The sequence below is a fragment of the Lathyrus oleraceus genome, chromosome 3 (assembly GCF_024323335.1).
Source record: "Lathyrus oleraceus cultivar Zhongwan6 chromosome 3, CAAS_Psat_ZW6_1.0, whole genome shotgun sequence".
In the NCBI taxonomy this organism is placed as follows: domain Eukaryota; kingdom Viridiplantae; phylum Streptophyta; class Magnoliopsida; order Fabales; family Fabaceae; genus Lathyrus; species Lathyrus oleraceus.
The window spans coordinates 486,767,545-486,786,701 of record NC_066581.1 but is presented as its reverse complement, the minus strand read 5'-3'; the positions used below and the strand labels follow the sequence as shown (position 1 = coordinate 486,786,701).

General features: G+C 40.1%; 2 pseudogenes; both read left to right on the top strand.

Annotated features, from left to right (window-relative positions):
- LOC127128313 (50S ribosomal protein L2, chloroplastic-like) overlaps positions 1 to 15,292 on the top strand; it is a 29,461-nt pseudogene extending 14,169 nt beyond the window's left edge.
- A 627-nt stretch (positions 15,293 to 15,919) lies between these two features.
- On the top strand, positions 15,920 to 16,759 carry LOC127131784 (30S ribosomal protein S3, chloroplastic-like; annotated as a pseudogene).
- The last annotated feature ends 2,398 nt before the right edge of the window (positions 16,760 to 19,157 follow it).

Genomic DNA, 19,157 nt, shown 5'->3' with positions numbered 1-19,157 from the left:
TGTTTTGGTTCGGATGCCGACGTAAGCCCAGTGATTGGCAGTCGGGCTCCACGTTTGCCGTTTTGAGCATGTTTTGGTTCGGATGCCGACGTAAGCCCAGTGATTGGCAGTCGGGCTCCACGTTTGCCGTTTTGTGCGTGTTTTGGTTCGGATGCCGACGTAAGTCCATCCAGTGGTTGTCGGGCTCCATGTTTGCCACCCTTGCTTGTTTGTATGTTTTGTGTTGTTTGGCGTGCGTAAGCCGAACTACAGTGGCTCTGATTCTTGTTCCAGACAAGATATGTAGGCATAAGGTGCGATACCTTATCGAGCTCGTTCCTCTTAACCCCACCTGCGTTCCCCGTGTGTGTGTGTGATGTTTAGCAACCTTTTCTTTATTCTAGGACGTGGATCCCGTCGAGTACGACGGACGTGAGGGGTGCTAATACCTTCCCCTTGCGTAACCGACTCCCTTACCCTTTCTCTTTGGTCGCGAGACCATGTTCTTTCCAGGTTTCTCTGAGCGTTTCCTTTCCCTATCTTGGGATAAATAACGCGCAGTGGCGGCTCTGTGTTGTGTTTTTTATTTGAGCTTCGCCGGTTGATTTTTCGCAGGATGCGACAGCTGGCGACTCTGCTGGGGATTCCTGATATAGACCTATGCTGGTCCATCGTCCCTAAGCGAGTCCTTCCTAGCGTTTTAGGATTAGTTTGGGTTGCTTGTTGTGTGTTATTTATTGCATTTATTATTCTAACCATTGTATATATTTGCATTAATGTCTGCATGCATCATACTATCATGTTGTTGCCGTCCTCTTTGCAGGTGGTTCCTCTGTGTGGGGTGGGTGTTCTGAGTGGGGCTAAAACCCAGGCCCGAGTATACACCTAGGATTAGTGTGGGTCTCACGTTCCTCATTTGCTAAATCAGCATGATGTTGTAACGTGACATACCACAAGCCGGACGAGGTTCATTTGATAGTGCTTTCCATTGTGGAATATTTCACTTTGGTTGAGTTACTTCATCTGAACTATTGACTCTGGTGACCGATCTTTTCCCGGATCTTTGGTTTAGACGGTCTTAAGGGAGCTACAATGGCACACCCGAAAGGGCAAACCCATTGAGTATCTCCGCCCGATTGTCGAGACTATTATCCGCCTTAGGATAACCTGTTTAGAATTTACCTGTGAGGGGAGGGTGATTCTTTCAGATGCATGTTCAGATGGTGACTCAGATGGTGACTTTTGTTCCGTGGGTCCTATTTATAAGTCGGATTTATGGCCGTTTATTTCTGAGACGCCGGAGTGCTGTCCGTGATATTTATCAGTGGGGATCCGTTTATTTCAGGATTCCCCGGGTCGAGTTATTTATCAGTGGGGATCCGTTTATTTCGGGATTCCCCGGGCCGATTCAGATGATTACGAATGATCTGCTCAGAGACTGATGATGATGATGGTGTATTTGTCTTCCGTTTATTTCGGAACCCTTGAGTTGGATTTGTGGTTGCATATTCCCTCAGATGGTTATGGTCAGTTCAGAAATCAAGGCTGTGACTCAGAGCAACAAATGATCAGATGACTTGGAGGATGGCCCAGTGCATTGCATACATCTGCATCATTCTCATTTTGCATTCATCTGCATCAAACTCACGTCTAGCCATATGGGGAGTATTATTGATTGAGAATCGGGTTGAGAGACATCTTGAATTTCAGAATGTGGATGTCAAAATATTAGCTGTCTCGATGAAACCAGAATCAAAGGACAGAATCTTCCTCATATGGACAGACGTTGCATTCATGCATACTAACCCATTTGCTATTTTGTAGGTGTCGACCGGTGCGCATAGCTCGTTTGCTCAGATATCCTGCTAGGGGCAACAAATCCAAACTGATGGATCCTCCCAACGCCGACATCCTCGAACTGAAAGAGATGGTGAGGGATTTGTTCAGGGTTGTGCAAGGGCTGGCCTTGGGGCAGAAAGCCATGGCCGAGAGATTAGAAAGGATTGAGGGCTGGATGATCAAAGAGAAAGTTCAGGGAAAGGCTCTGTCATCTGAAGTAACAAATCCCTCTGACTCTGTGGTGAAGAAATCCCTTGATAGTGGTCAGCCCAAGAAGAAGGTTGAATCAGGTGGTGCGCAGACTAAAAAAGAATGTGGTAAGGATCGTTATCACCCTTATGCTGCCACTGCAACCATTCCTGTTGGTGGTTCATCTGTACCACCGAGACATCCGTCACCTCGCCCGGGAGCACAGAGAGCTGGGAACCAGGTAAGAGGAAACGGGGTTGATCGTCAATTTGATAGGCCACACATACCGTATGCTCTTCTGTTGAGGAAGTTGAAAGATCTCGGAATGGTACAATTGAGGACATTAGCTCCATTAGAACCTGATCAGAGGCCAACCAACTACGATGAGAATGCTAAGTGCGAATTCCATTCGGGGGCGTCTGGGCATAACATTGAGGGTTGTAGAGCTTTAAGCATACTGTCCAAGACCTGGTGGAGTCCAAGGCCCTCCATTTTTCATTATTGTCAGATGTCAATGCTAATCCCATGCCGGCGCGTGGTCAGGCGATGGTGAATGCAATTGCTGAAGATTCAGATCACGCCTATACGGTGGGGGAAGAGACTGACAGTGACTGTGAACTTGAGTCCTGGATAAAATCGTGCGTGGCAGGGAACTGGAAGGCTTAACAAGATCAGCACTGACACTCGTCCGGAAGAGTAATGTTTCTTGTTTTCAGTTTTATCTGCATGAAAGCCATACGTGTTGCCCGACACGTAATGGTCCATTGTAAGGGCCACCTCATGTTTAAATTTGCATTTCTGCATCATTAATAAATGGATGTTTTTCAGTCAAAAAGCGGTGTTCCCTGTTTTTCATTTATTTTTGCAGTTTAAAAACAAATAAAAATGGCGATGTTTATTTTCATTTTTTCTCCTTTTTTGATTTGTCTCGTTCTGAATGCAAAAAAATAATTCTCCGGATCTCGTTGATAACGATTCGGTTACACCTCATATGACTTCGACAAACCGAGCAATCATGCCGAAGAAGAAGACGAAGAAGATTGTGATCTGCTGGGATTAGCCAGGTTGTCGAAACAAGAGGAGAAGGTGATTCAGCCGCTCGAGGGGCGATGCGAGATTGTTATTCCAAGCACCGCCGAGGTCAGGAAGGAAAGGAAAATTGGAGTCGCTGCAGAGGCGAGTTGAGAGCAGAATGGCAGCCTTGTTGAAAGAGCATGTGGATACCTTCGCCTGGTCATGTCAGGATATGCCAGGGCCGGATACCGATGTCGTTGTGTACAAGCTACCATGGAGAGAAGACTGTCCTCTAGAGAAGCAGAACGCCAGTGCCATGTATCAGGGAGCCATGGTGAATTTGTTTCAGGATATGATTCATCGTGGAATTGAATGCTATGACATGATAGCAAAGTCCCAAACAGAAGAGGGGCATCTGGCTGACCGGGGCAAGTCGTTTGACCGGTTGAGATTATTTAAACCGAGGTTGAATTCAGATAAGTGCACTATCAGAGTGCGGTCCGGTAAGATGTTGGGGTTTATTGTAAGGGAGGAATCGAGGTTCATCTTGTTTTTTTTTAAAAAAAAAAAGAAAAAAAAAGGGAAACAGTGCCTGAACCGAGAACAAAAAAGAGGTTCGTGGTCTCCTGGGTAGATTGAACTACATGTCATGGTTCACATCTCATTTAACAGCCACGTGGGAACCCATTCAAGAAAAAAAATCAAACGGTCAGGCGAAATAATGATTGCCAAGGGGCATTGAAAAATAAAAGAATAAGTTGCAGGAACCTCTGATTCTGATACCCCCTATGGAAAGAGATTATTAATCTATACTTGACGGCCTTCGAGGGGTCTACGAGGTGTATTGGGTCAGCATGACGAGTCTTGTCGAAAAGAGCATGCAATTTACCTTAGCAAAAAGTTTACCGACTGTGAAACAATACATTCACTGTTCGAGAAAACTTGCTGTACTTTGGCATAGGCTGCTCGCCGACTGAGACAGTTTATGCTGGTTCATACCACTTTGTGGATTTCGAGATGGATCCGATCAAGTATGGGTTTGAGACGCCAACATTGACCGGACGGGTTGCGAAAGAGCAAAAGAATGTTGACTGATTTGTGATGCTCTCAGAAAGCAATCAAGGGGTATTGTCTGATTACATCGCTCTGCAACCCATTGAGGATTATCAACCGATGAAGTTTGAGTTCCCTGATGAGGACATCTCGAGGTGCTCTGATCGAAAGATTGAGAGTGACCGATCCCGGAGGAGGGGCCTGATCCCAAATCCGAACGGATTCTGATGTCTGATGGGGAGGTTAAGGAGAATAAGATTTTGTTGCCCGGATAACGTTTGAATACACCAACGACGGTGTGATTGAGTAGGAAACTAGTATCCTGGGTATTGATCCTCGGTGCGTCTACTGGGGCAACTCCTTTCTCATTGGTGTATGGGATGGAGGCTGTATTACCTGTTGAAGTTCAGATTCCCTCTCTGAGAGTCCTGATGGACGTGAAATTGCAAGAGGCGGAATGGGTAAGGACCCGATACGAAGAGCTGAGCCTGATTGAAGAGAAAAGGTTGGCAGCCATCTGTCGTGGGCAGTTATACCAGCAAAGGATGAAGCGTGCTTTTGACAAGAAGGTGCGACCTCGGGTATATCACGTAGGTGATATGGTGCTGAAAAGGATCCTTCCTCCTCAAAACGATCGAAGGGGCAAATGGACACCGAATTATGAAGGTCCATCCGTGGTCAAGAAGGTTTTCTCTGGCGGAGCCTTGTTGTTAACAACTATGGATGGCGAGGATTTTCCATCCCCTGTAAACGCAGACACAGTTAAAAAATACTTCGTATAATTGACCCGCTGGACGAAAAGAACAAAATAGTCCAGGCAAAAAGGGGCATCCCGGCGAACCAAAAACAGAGAGAAAGGTTCGGGCAAAAATTAGGGATAAAAATGAAATTGTACACCCGGCAAGTCGAAAACCTGGAAAGGCGACTTGGGCAAAAAAAGGGTATCCCGGTGGACTGAAAACCCGAGAGGGCGGTCCAGGCAAAAGAGGGATTGAAACGAATGACTGCGTCTGGCATGATCGTTTGCGCTTTGGTTAAAGCATCATGGATAATACCCGGTGGGGATCAATTTGAATCGTCTTTTTCAGAAGGCAGAAAGCACGGAGAGTCTGAGGACATATGGGGTGTAACCGAGTTGGAACTCGATGAGATCACGGGTTTCACATTGCCATTAGGATAGATTTTTCCTTTTGTGCGCAATTACCTCTTTTCAGGAATTGCTTCCTTTGTATTGCTCAATTTGAGCCACACTTTTCTAATCAATAAAATGCATATTCAGTCAAATAATTTTGTTTTTCATAACCGCTTTGATTGCAAAAACATCCAGATATTTTTGATAAAGAATCTTGCATTTTTAAGACATACAGGTTCCTTCCAATGCATGTTTATAAGATTGAAAGCTTGAAATATTATTTGGAAGGTTGAGTGACCCAAGTGTTGAAATCTTGACACGCCTGGGGCACGGTTTTATCTAACGATCTCTTTTGCAGGTGCTGTTAGATATTTTCACTCACTTGTAGGTTGTGGTGTGGAAGCCTTGACAAGGGAAATCCCCAGAGAGTTCGCTCAGGAACGAATGAATGAAGAGAATGATGGAGACGTTGAGGCGTACGACGATCCTTAATGGTAACCAAGAAGACTCTTCAAAGTCGGAAGATTGAAATTTATGTACAATCCTAGGAGTACGTTTCTCGTCGAGCGCGGAGCGGCTTGGAATATAAGATGATGGAGCAGAAAAGGTCCAGACGAGTCTGGGAATTCTCAAAAGTGGAAAGCTGATACGAGATTGGGAGGTGGATAACGTGGTTCGATGAGTCGACGGGTGTTCTGTGCCAATTATTCTCGTTTCCCAGCTAGGTCCCCGAGCAGAATCATAGGACTAGCTCCCCAGCAGATCCCAGGTCTGTGGATTTCTCCAGCCGAGTCAAGATGGTTATCCCCGGCGGGTTTACGATGGTGTTTCCTCAGCGGCCAGGTCAGAAGGTTGCTATTCCCCGAGTGGAGCGGGTTTCAATGAAATATATCTCCAACAGTGTTCATCCTACCAGTGGATTGAACAAGTTCCCGTAGCGGATGGACTTTTGCATTCCCAGCTGAGTTGATTCTACCTATGGATTGCGTGGGTTGTCCCCAGCGGAGGGGTATGCGGTTCCCTAGCAGGATCAGGATGGTTATCCCCAGCAGGTGATAGATGGATGTTTCCCCAGTTGAGTCTGGAGATTGCTATTTTTCCCAGCAGAGTATCTGTGAGTGTTTCCCCAGTGAAGTCAACAGGTATCTGTGAGGGTTTCCCGAAGCAGAGTCAGGATTGATATCCCCAGCAGGTCAAAGATTGTTGTATCCCCACAGAGCGTTGGTGGTGCTTGTCCCCAGCAGTTTTTCGAGTGGATCGGGTGCAAAAGTGGTATTCCCCAGCAAGGGTTACCTTTTCCCAGCAGCAGTGCTATTCCCCAGCAGGGTGGAGTTGGAGCAATGTCGAGTTCCTCAGCAGAGTGTCTCGTGCTTCCCAGAAGAATCCCTTGAGGGGGATACTTTTTATGCATTCATCATGTAGAATAAGCATAGCATACTGCATAAAAAAATAATAATAATAAATCGCGTAGCATTTCCATAATTACGGAGCATTACGCAGAAAAAGATCATGCATCATTGTTGCAAGCATAGAGCTAGTCTCAAGCCGTGGTTACCGTTTGAGAGGTGGTTGTGCCAGAAAGCGAAGATGTTACTCTGTGGAGTTTAGCATCGTGACGTCAGATCAGCAATGTTCCCCAGTAGTGCGATATTGGAGGGAATATTTCCGTCGGACAGAGATGGAAATAAAATCAGAGGACGTTACGCGATCAGCGCGACTCAAGCCATGGTTACCGCTTGAGGATTGGTTTTATCAGACAGTGAAGGTGTTACTCCGAGGAGTCTGGCATCATGGTTTTAATCAAGAATATTCCCCAGTAGTACGATACTGGCGGGTGAGTTTCTGTCGAGCAGAGATGGGAATGTTAATCAAGAAAGTTTCGGGGTCCAAAAAGAAAAAACAAGAAAGAAGATAATCCCCAGCTAAACGCGAGGTGTTCGTTTGCCAGGGTTGAATAGAGAGCAGTCGGCTCAGGGCTTGTCATCCTCAGCATGGGTCGTTGTGGCACTCCGGCCAGTTTCCGATTTCCAGATCGAAGAAGTTTCCGATTTCCAGATCGAAGAAGTTTCCGATTTCCAGATCGAAGCAGTTTCCGATTTCCAGATCGAAGAAGTTTCCGATTTCCAGATCGAAGAGGTTCTCAACAGTCAGGACGAAGAACTTGTGGCACTCCGGCCAGTTTCCGATTTCCAGATCGAAGAAGTTCTCAACCATCAGGACGAAGAACTTGCGGCAATCCGGCCAGTTTCCGATTTCCAGATCGAAGAAGTTCTCAACAGTCAGGACGAAGAACTTGTGGCACTCCGGCCAGTTTCCGATTTCCAGATCGAAGAAGTTCTCAACCATCAGGACGAAGAACTTGCGGCAATCCGGCCAGTTTCCGATTTCCAGATCGAAGAAGTTTCCGATTTCCAGATCGAAGAGGTTCTCAATAGTCAGGACGAAGAACTTGCGGCAATCCGGCCAGTTTCCGATTTCCAGATCGAAGAAGTTTCCGATTTCCAGATCGAAGAGGTTCTCAACAATCAGGACGAAGAACTTGTGGCATTCCGGCCAGTTTCCGATTTCCAGATCGAAGAGGTTCTCAACAGTCAGGACGAAGAACTTGTGGCACTCCGGCCAGTTTCCGTTTTCCAGATCGAAGAGGTTCTCAACAGTCAGGACGAAGAACTTGTGGCACTCCGGCCAGTTTCCGATTTCCAGATCGAAGAGGTTCTCAACAGTCAGGACGAAGAACTTGTGGCACTCCGGCCAGTTCCGATTTCCAGATCGAAGAAGCTCACGATGATTAGATCGATGCAGCTTGCGGCAATCCGGCCAGTTTCCCGGTATCCAGACCGAAGTGGTATCCAGACCGAAGTGGTGTTCAGACCAAAGTGGTGTTCAGGCCAAGAAAATGAAAAAGAAGAGAAAATTTCGGGGTTCAAGAAAAGCATGAAAAAAGAAGAGAATAATAATCCCGCGTGGATGAGTGGTGATCAGACCATGGTTATCCTTGCGTTACCATTTATTTTGGTATCCAGGTCGACGTTTATGTTTTGGGGTTCAAGCTGAGTTTTTCCGTTCCGGACGGGTTCTTTCAGAAGATTGTTTCTTCGCCGATGCTGACAGGCGTTGTTAATTTTCCCATCAGAGTGCAAATTGTTCGTCTGTTCTTGGTATTCAATCACTCTTCATCCTGATCATCCGAACGCCGAGGCTATTCGTATCGACAGGTTCACAGTGGATTGAATAGGGGCAGCTGTAACACCTCAAAATTTGCCCTCCTCTCTTGGGACTAGCATTAACATATTGCATACATTTTTAGATCATTAGGCATTGCATATTGCATATCATGTGGTTACATTGTGCAAGCCATTCTCCCAAGTCTTGATCAGAAGATGAGGAAGTCGAGTGCAAGCCTAGGGTTTATTGACTGATCATTGGCCATCTGAGGATTGGGCTGTGAATTAGGGTTTCATGATTCTCAATGGATATTGGTCTTCATCTTGATTGCAATGATACATCATCATCATCATGGTTGGATGTCATCAGGAGATTGAAGAAGATTCCTTGAGATTAGGGTTTTGACCACTGGTCAACCCTAATCAGTTGCATTGGGCCAATCAGGGCTTAATCAGGAGATGGGGTTTGTGATGGTTGTGGGGTTCATTATGTGATTATATTGTGCTTATTGAGGCTAGGGTTTCACCCTTGAGCCATTTCAGTTGGAGATTGGGGCTCAGATTGATCTATGCATTGCCAGATTCATCTGTCAGTTGAAAAGTCAACTGTGGTCAACTGTACATGATCTGATGAATTTGGAGGTGGAAATGAGTTGGATACACTTCATTCATGTTGGAACAAGTGATATTTGACATGTCAAAGCTTAAGAATGGAGAAAATCAAGTCAGGACAAAAACTGCCAAAAATAGAAAGTGACTTGTAATGGAAGTTTCCAAAAATGGAAAGTTTTTGACCTCAAGACCACGTGTCCAAGGAAGCTTCAAATGAAAATTTGTTCAACATGAAAGTTGTAGATCTTGTTCTCACCTTTCCAAAAAGTCCAAGAACTTGAAAATCCCATGTATGGTTGGAAAATTATGGCTCAGTGAAATTCAAAAATGACCCGTAATCAGGAGGCCATAATTTCCGCATGGTTTGTCCAAATTGCAAGTTCTTTACATGCACAAACTCCATTTGACATGTACTTTCATGGTGCATAATTGGATTTTCTCAAAAATGGCCAATGCAAAAAGTCAATTTTCAATTGGACAGTTAAAATGGACCAAGGGCAAAATTGTCCAACTTGTGAAATAATTGGAATTTTTGAGTGGGAATTTTTGCTACACCTCATGAATGGCATTTAAAATATGTTGGAATCATCACTTCATGCATAGGCCTTGTAATTTGAGAATTGGTTTGAAAAATGAAATGGAAAAATTGGACATAAACCATCCACATGGTGATTTTGCAAATTACACAACCAATGAGAGTGGGACAAGTTTCAACAGCTCACACATGGCATTTGGAAGTTGTGTGAGCTGTCAAATAGGTGGCAATGAGCTGTCATTGGAAATTCCCATTTTGCCCTCGCTTGAAAAATTAGCACTTTCATTAACAATTCCAATTTGCATAATTACATGATTAAGCTTGGATTAGTGCATCATATATAATCTTAATCACATGCTAAGCATAACAGAAAATCACTTTTACCAAGATTGGATCTCAAACTTTCCAAATTCTCAAGTTTTCTCTCAAGAACATTGAACTTCAAATCCACAATTCTTCATCAAATCTCAACCAATTTTCGAGATTCTTTTTGCATTCATCTCCTCTCATCATCATCTCCAGCTGTTTGTGAAGATTGGACTGCAAGGAGTGTGGATTCTCGACTGTTCCAAGAAGCATCATCCATGGTGAATCGGAGCTTTGAGCATTAGGAGCAACATTGACCGGATCCAAGCATTCTACTCACCTTCCACAAGCCTCTAGTGCAACTGTTCGAGATCAAAGCACGCGAATATCATCCATAACAGTTCTGCATATCAGGTACACCAAAAATTCGACCATCACGACTTGATTTATTGTTATGTGCGTTTGGTAGTTCATGTCACGTAGAGTATGGTGATGGCTTTGGATTTGCAAATGGTAGACCGTAGGCTGCGCAATCTGGATTCGAATTTTTGTGACAAAACCCTAACCTCTTCGATTCGCATGATATAGGAATTGTTAGGTTACAATAGGTTGATATTCGTATTCCACGTGTTAGGACGGTTCTAACGGTTATCTATTCGCTCGTTTTGGTGATGATTTGAGAAATCCGTGTTCTTGCGTGTTCATGAGTTTGCTGGGTTGAAGATGATGAAGAACGATGTTTGATCTGAATTTCGTTTTGAATTTTTAAAAATAGTGTTTACCGCCCGCGCCATCTGTAATTACAAGAATGCCACTGAATATTCTATTTAATTTAAATAATTCATAAAAATTCATTAACACCTTAAAAAAATTCACCAAAAATCATAGAAAAATCAGAAAAATATGGAAATTGTTGTGTTGACTTTGTTGTTGAGTGTAGAATTTGTTTGACCTATTGGTCAAAGTTGTGCATGGCAAAAATATCATTTGACCTAGGCTTATTTCACATGTGTTCACATTTGATACATTTTACCATTTGGTTCATGAAATGCTCATAATGTAAAATAAATTCTTGAAAATTTTTGTGATGATTGTTGACTGGATGATGTTTATTTACATGTCAATTTCATGAGTTTTTGATGCCTGATCATTGAGTTATGAATTTTAGAACTTAGGTGTGACAATGTGTGTCACACCTCATGATGTCAATTTGCTGGATTTTTTGAGTGACCTATACTTGTTGGATTAATGTGAAATTTTGCATGATGGTTGATTAACATGTTAGGATGCTATGTGAATTTTTGTGGAATTTTACATTGCATTTTCAAATTGATTGTGATTTTTCATCTCTGTTGGTCAAATATGCAAGTCCATGTGGTACATGTTTGTAATTTTGATGTGAAATGCTCATAGGGTATTGGATAATCATGAAATTTGGCATGCTTGTAATAGACACATTGTGTGACATCCCTGTTTTGGTCTCATCCATTTCTTTTTTGTTTTCATTGAGTTATGAATTTTTGAAGTGGATGTATGTGTTGATGTTGTGATTTGGAGCATATAATTGTGTCTGTTTTTGTTGATTTTCATTGACATGGTTCCATTTGCCCAATTAAGCTGAAATTTGGTGTGCCATACCTGGATTAGGTCCTGTTTAGATGTAATTTATTTGAGAATTTTTGAAGTTGTTTTGATGTGGATTTGAATGCAATAGTTCTGTTTGCATGTTTGGTGCTTCATTTGAACTAATTTGCCTTGTTTTGTGCATAACATGAGCATGATGAATGATATGGACATGAGACTAATGGTGTTTGCTCTCGTTTGACATTAATTTGACTTTGGTTGGTGAATACCTTGCTGTTTAGGAATTTTTCTTGCCTTTGGACCCTAGGCTTAGCCTAGTGGTCTTGTTGCTAATATTTGCTTGATTTTTCAGGATCAAAAGCATAATGCACATGGAGAATGAATCAAGTTAAAAGCAATTGATGTTGTTTGATGTTTGTACACTAACATAACATTGTTTTGTAGGTTGTGAAGTTTGGGATTAAGCTTTGAGCTTGCTTTGTTGTGCATTGATCTGTATAGATTAATTGGTTGATACTTGCTGTTTAGTTTTGTCTGTCTGAATACTAACTGTGTTTGACTGTTTCCAGGTACTTTTAGTTGCTCAGTTCCTTGTGAACTTTTGCTTTGCTTTGCTTAAGCAACTTGCATTGAGGTATAACTTCCTAACTTCATGTAGTCTGGAGACCCGGCTGTTACCGGGCCGGGCAAATAAATGTCTGAAGTCCTCCTTAAGAGGCGATGATTGTGATTGTTTAATTTTGTGCCTAAGCAGGTGAAAGTCCTTTAAATAAGGCAATTGGTGGAAGGTAGGGGTATGCAGTCTACCCCCCACTATTCAGTTGAGTCTTCTCCTTGCTCCCATTACATGGTTGTAGCATTGAGATCCAAGCCCAAGATCCTGTGCAGTGCACATTGTGTCAGAGTCTCTGAGTAGAGAAGGGTTCCCCCATTCTGGACCCATGCTCATTTGTCAGAAGCTCTCCCTGGTTAGGGATAAGAGCTGTGAGGTCTGATCCTCACTTCACCTCTCATCTGCTTCACCTTAGCCTCGTAATGGCAAGGTTAAGAGCAAACCCAGCCCGTACAGACGACTCGCTTCGGCAGTCAAACCTATTGTGTGAGCCGCTTGTTTGGTTATAGTGCGTGCTGTGTGGATATCTGTTTGAGATGCTTGTTCTCATTTGATGTATGCTTGAATTATGTTGTTTGCTTGTGTGCTTGCTTCTTTCCTGGTTAGGATAGGCTTGCTTATGCAAGTAGGATAGAAACCGAACTTAGGGACGACTTTGCATGACAACATCTAGGCTCGAGTCGTAGTCTCCCTAGTGTTGTGTCTCCTTCTGTTCTGGCTAGTAATTCAGTCCCTTTCAGGGGAACTACATCGCCCTGATCCTTGTTCCAGACAAGGTATGTAGGCAGGTGGTCGTGCGAGACCACTCCGGGCAACCTTTTTCTTTTTTGTGTGTGTTTACTTGTTATCTGATCGCGTGTTTTGGTTCGGATGCCGACGTAAGCCCAGTGATTGGCAGTCGGGCTCCACGTTTGCCGTTTTGAGCGTGTTTTAGTTCGGATGCCGACGTAAGCCCAGTGATTGGCAGTCGGGCTCCACGTTTGCCGTTTTGAGCGTGTTTTGGTTCGGATGCCGACGTAAGCCCAGTGATTGGCAGTCGGGCTCCACGTTTGCCGTTTTGAGCATGTTTTGGTTCGGATGCCGAAGTAAGCCCAGTAATTGGCAGTCGGGCTCCACGTTTGCCGTTTTGTGCGTGTTTTGGTTCGGATGCCGACGTAAGTCCATCCAGTGGTTGTCGGGCTCCATGTTTGCCACCCTTGCTTGTTTGTATGTTTTGTGTTGTTTGGCGTGCGTAAGCCGAACTACAGTGGCTCTGATTCTTGTTCCAGACAAGATATGTAGGCATAAGGTGCGATACCTTATCGAGCTCGTTCCTCTTAACCCCACCTGCGTTCCCCGTGTGTGTGTGTGATGTTTAGCAACCTTTTCTTTATTCTAGGACGTGGATCCCGTCGAGTACGACGGACGTGAGGGGTGCTAATACCTTCCCCTTGCGTAACCGACTCCCTTACCCTTTCTCTTTGGTCGCGAGACCATGTTCTTTCCAGGTTTCTCTGAGCGTTTCCTTTCCCTATCTTGGGATAAATAACGCGCAGTGGCGGCTCTGTGTTGTGTTTTTTATTTGAGCTTCGCCGGTTGATTTTTCGCAGGATGCGACAATGAGATCCCATTAAACATAAGGACACTATTCTTAAAGTATCTGTAGTTGAGCTTTGTTGTGAAGTGGGATAACATTAAGGCATTAAGACTATTATGTATATAGATTGATGATGATATCTCATGGATCATGGATAAGGAGCTATCAAGTCTTAAACATAGGTATGAATATTAGGAGTAATATTTGTACTGGATTTGACCTGCTATGAGAATACCATATATAGTGTTATGCAAAGTGTCATAAGTTATTTTCATGGTGATAGTGGTGTATACCACCCTTCGACCTGAAACCACTATGGACCCTAGATGTAGAGTCGAATGCTTTATTGCTGATCAAACATTGTCCGTAACTGGATGACCATAAAGACAGTTGATGGATACTCCACGAAGCATGCTGAGGGACATGAGTGACCTAGATGGAATTTGCCCATCCTGCATAACAGGATAAATGTCTACGGGCCCAATATTGAACTGGACAAGGATAACATGGTCTATGCCTTGTGTTCAATATAGACATAGGGGAAAAAGGGTAATTATACACATAAGTATTATAACAAAAGGATTTGTCAGATCACATGACACTTTTGTGTCTTGGGTAGCACTGATGTGTTTCTAGATACCGCTCACTATTTATTATGCTAAATATGTGATTTAATATAATTGCTAATGTCGCGAAAACCTATAGGGTCACACACAAAAGGACTGATTGATGAGAGATAGAGTAAATAAGGAACACCATAAGGTACAGTGCACTTAAGTGAATTGTATAACATCGTAAGGTACGATGTACTTAAGTAGAATACAAAATATGGTAAGGTACCATGCGCTTAAGTGATTTTGGCATATCATAAGATATGAGCCATATACACTTAAGTGGGTTTTTTAGCTTGCAACCCACACAAGTGGTTCTATAAATAGAACCCTTGTGCAGAAGCATTTGTACAGTTAAAATTTCATTTCCCTCTCTCTCTCTCTCACACACACACACTTAAAGCCTTCATTCGTAGCAGCTAGCACTGAGATTGAAGGGATCTGTTTGTATGGACTGAGTAGAGGCGTTGTCACCATTCAACGTTCATGATCACTCCTTCGATCTGCATCAAGGGTTTCAATCGCCACAAGAGGTAACGATTCTATCACTAATCATGCTCATTCGTAAGGATCACTAAAGGAGAATTTTTTTTTTAATTTCCGCTGCGTTTTGGATCGTAATCTCCTTCAGTTTGATATCAAAAAACTGCTCAGCAACAGTCGGACAAGTAGGGAATGTTGGGGTAAACCAGAAAACTTTAGGCAGAGTTAGAGCTAAACGTTGGCGAGGCAAGCGTCCTGTAGTAAGAGGGGGTAGTTATGAACCCTGTAGACCATCCACATGGGGGTGGTGAAGGGAGGGCGCCAATTGGTATAAAAAAAACCTCAACTCATTGGGGTTATCCTGCACTTGGAAGAAGAACTAGAAAAAGCAATAAATATAGTGATAATTTGATTTTTCGTCGCTGTAGTAAATAGTCAGTGGATCGTAGAGAAAATAGAATTTGTTTCTTCGTCTTTACAAAAGAAAAGAGCAATTTACTATGACATTATATTATTTTATTTTTTTAGAGATTCTATATTTGATTTTAAAAAATTTGAAATATAAAATATAAGAGAAAAAATTCACTTTTTTACAAATTATATGAGGAATAATTAACATCTATGACACGCTCACAAAAAAAAACTTTTTTAGCGAATCATTTATTAAGAAAAATAAAGAAGCTTAACACAAAAGGAGAAAAGGCAATAATAAAAAGTTGGTCCAGAAAATCTACCATTATACCTGTAATGATTGGGCATACCATTTCTATCCATAATAGAAAAGAGAATTTACCTGTTTATTTAATAGATCGTATGGTAGACCATAAATTGGGAGAATTTTTACCTACTCAAAACTTCAGAGGATTTGCGAAAAATGATAATAAATCTCGTCGTTAAGATTTCTATTAACCTACCAAATTCATTTGAAGTTACAAAATTAATATTCAAAAAAATTCAATCGGAGGATCAAAAATAAATATATTGTGCTTAAGATTTATATTTACCTACCGTTACCATTCATTGAGTCGCTGATTTGGTGGTTCTCAATCAACAACATGAGTGTTGACCTATATTTCCTTAACATTCATTTGACGCTACAATTAGTATTCATCACTAATGATGATTAATTAAGAAATTTATCAATTTGTGTCGAGTCACAACACAAACAAAACGTGAATGGTAATTAATATTAATAATATTCAAAGATTGAAAGATCGAACTTATATTTTATGGAGTTGGGCATGTTATTCTATTTTTCTTAATTGCTTTATTCTGCAGCAGAAAAAGAAAAAAGATATATAAAGATATAGATTAATAAATAAAAAAAGGATATAGATAAAAAAAAGTAGACAAATAAGACATATCATTTGATATAGAGTGGTGAGGGGTTATAGGACAAAAAATACATCCGCTTGGCTTCAGACTTGGTGCAACTCAAAGTCATGATTCTATTTGGTTTGTACAACCAATAATTTATTTCAAGAATATAAAAGAAGATAAAATGATCTGATATTGTATCGTGCATTATATACTAAACAAGATAAATAGATCCTTGGAATTCGATGTTGATATCTCTGGCTATGGAATTTGACGAATAAATATTAAAAAAAGAATCAATCGAATTAAAGTGATAATCTATATGGGACTTCCAAACTTATTAAAAGAAGAGGTTAAGGCTCAAAGAACCGAAGAATTAAAGACTCATGTGCAAAAAAAAAGTAAATTGTGTGAACCGAAAAATCAAGCTTGGAATTACAAAAATTTCAAATATTTATAGAGATCTTCATATTCTTGCACAATTTATAGCCCAACTATTACTGAATAGAATTTTGTTTCGTAAAGCAATGCAAAAAGGTATTGAATTAGTTGATCATGTAGATACAAAAGGAGTTCAAATACAAATTGTGGGACGTATCGACGAAAAAGAAATTGCACGTGTCAAATGGACCAGAGAAGGTATGGTTCCTCTACAAACCATTCGAGCTAAAATTGATTATTGTTCCTATCCAGTTGTAACTATTTGAGGGGTATTTGGAATCAAAATCTGGATATTTCTAAACAACGACTAATCAACTTTTCCTTATAAAGTTTCATCTTTTAATAAAACAAAAAATGACGAATTCTTACTACATTCTTATTCTCAAAGAAGAAAATTTTGAAGATTGAATAAAAAAAATCAATTAATCATTTTAGAATGAAGGAGTTGCTACGCTTAGTGTGTGACTCATTGGTTTTTTTTAGAGTGGTTATATTTCTACAAAAATTCGTAGAATTAATTACTATAAAAAACCTACTCATCGCTTCCCATTATCGAGAGATAAAGAACTCCTAAAATCAAAAATCAAAATAAAGATGTGGTCATATAATTATAGCAACTAAAATAAATAAAAAATCAGATTATTAGTTGTAAAGCAATAAGAATATACAGATAAATGAAAGGGTGAAAGAAAGATAGAAAAAGGATATCAATGATATAGAATTCTACTATGTAAAGGTCTATGGGTCATCTCATAAAAATTCTTTGGACCGGTTACCAATGTCAATAATTGATGATTATACAATTCGAACAATTCAAATCAAAAAAGACAATTTTTTTATAATTAAATACAATTCTTAAAAAAATGAATATTATATATATAAATCGATAATATATATAATATATAAATAGAACGAAATAAAATATTTTCAAAAATTGTATAAAAAATGAATAATATAGTCGATATCAGATTAGAAATATTCTATAATTATTAGAGAACTATATTCTTAAATAGAATATATCAATATATATTATCGAAATTGAAAATCTTATTGAATTTCAATAAGATTTTCAATGTTATATATGTTCTATCTACCTTTATACTTTAGTTTTAATATCGTTTCAAACTACTCTTTTGTATAAAGAGTTGAATGACATTGATTATATAACCTTAACTATATCAATTTAAACTACTTAGGTTTTTCAATGCAACGAAAAATTGAAGTATATAAAAAACAATTCCTGGTCATATCAATAAGGTCATGAAATTTCTATTTCTTTGTCTTTTTTTTTACATATAATGGATCTGCCTTAAACGATGCACGATTTTCTTTTAGTCTTTCTGGGATCGGGTCTTCTATTAGGAAGTTTAGGAGTAGTATTACTTACCAACCCCATTTTTTCTACTTTTTCGTTGGGACTATTTCTGGTTTGTATATCTTTATTATATATTTTAGCAAACTCTCATTTTGTATTTGCATCACAGCTACTTATTTACGTGGGAGCTATTAACATTTTAATCATATTTGTTGTGATATTCATGAATAGTTCTGAATATTACCAAGATTTGAATCTTTGGACCGTAGGGGATGGAATGACTTTGATAGTTTGTACAAGTATTTTTGTTTCACTAATAACTAGTATTTCAGATATATCATGGTACGAAATTATTTGGACTACAAAACCAAATCAGATTATTGAGCAAGATTTGATAAGTACTAGTCAACAAATTGGAATTCATTTATCAACAGATTTTTTTCTTCCATTTGAACTAATTTCAATAATTCTTTTAGTTTCTTTGATAAGTGCAGTTGTGGTAGCTTGCCACTAAGAAATCTTTATAGAACTAGTAATAGAAATCAAGATTCTATCTAAAGCTAATAATCAATGGAAAGAACCCTCATCTTATTATAGTCTTAAACTTGGAGGAATTTTTGATTCAGTACATCGAAACAAACAACCAGGAAAAAAAGAAATTTTATTTTGTAGTACTTGATCTAGTCACTAATTGTGAAATTTCGTGTTGTGTTCCAAGAAGGATAGCTATACTAGTTGCGTCTACTTCAAAGAGACCCTTGGTACTCCATTGACGATCATAACACAAAAATTCAATTTCAGTAAATTTCTACTTACTGATCTGATCTTTTATGAAATTGATCCCCCTTTGACTGTATAAGAATATGTGGAGCTCAGCATGTCTGGAAGCACAAGAGAACGTTCTTTTGTTGATGTTATTACTAGTATTCGATACTGGATTATTCATAGCATTACTATACCCTCCCCATTCATTGCGGGTTGGTTATTTGTCAGCACGAGTTTAGCTTACGATGTATTTGGAAGCCCCCGTCCAAACAAGTATTTTACAGAAACAAGGTCGGCCAGTGAGACGCTTTAGTCCACTCAACCATCTCTCCCCAATTCAAAAAATGGAATGATTATGCTTATGATACCTCGCATAAACAAAAAGTAGGGCTCGAAAAAAGTCTTCTATATATCTTATTTGATATTAATCTTCATTTGATATATCTTATCTATCTTTTTTTTCTAATTTGATTATAATTTTATTTCATTACTATTCATAATTCTATATTAACTCATAAATATAGATTAAAATATATATTTATTCTATATATACTAAATACATAATCTAAATCTATAATTTTTTATTTTCTTTTTTAGCTTGTTTTTTTATCCAACTAGGTATTGGCACA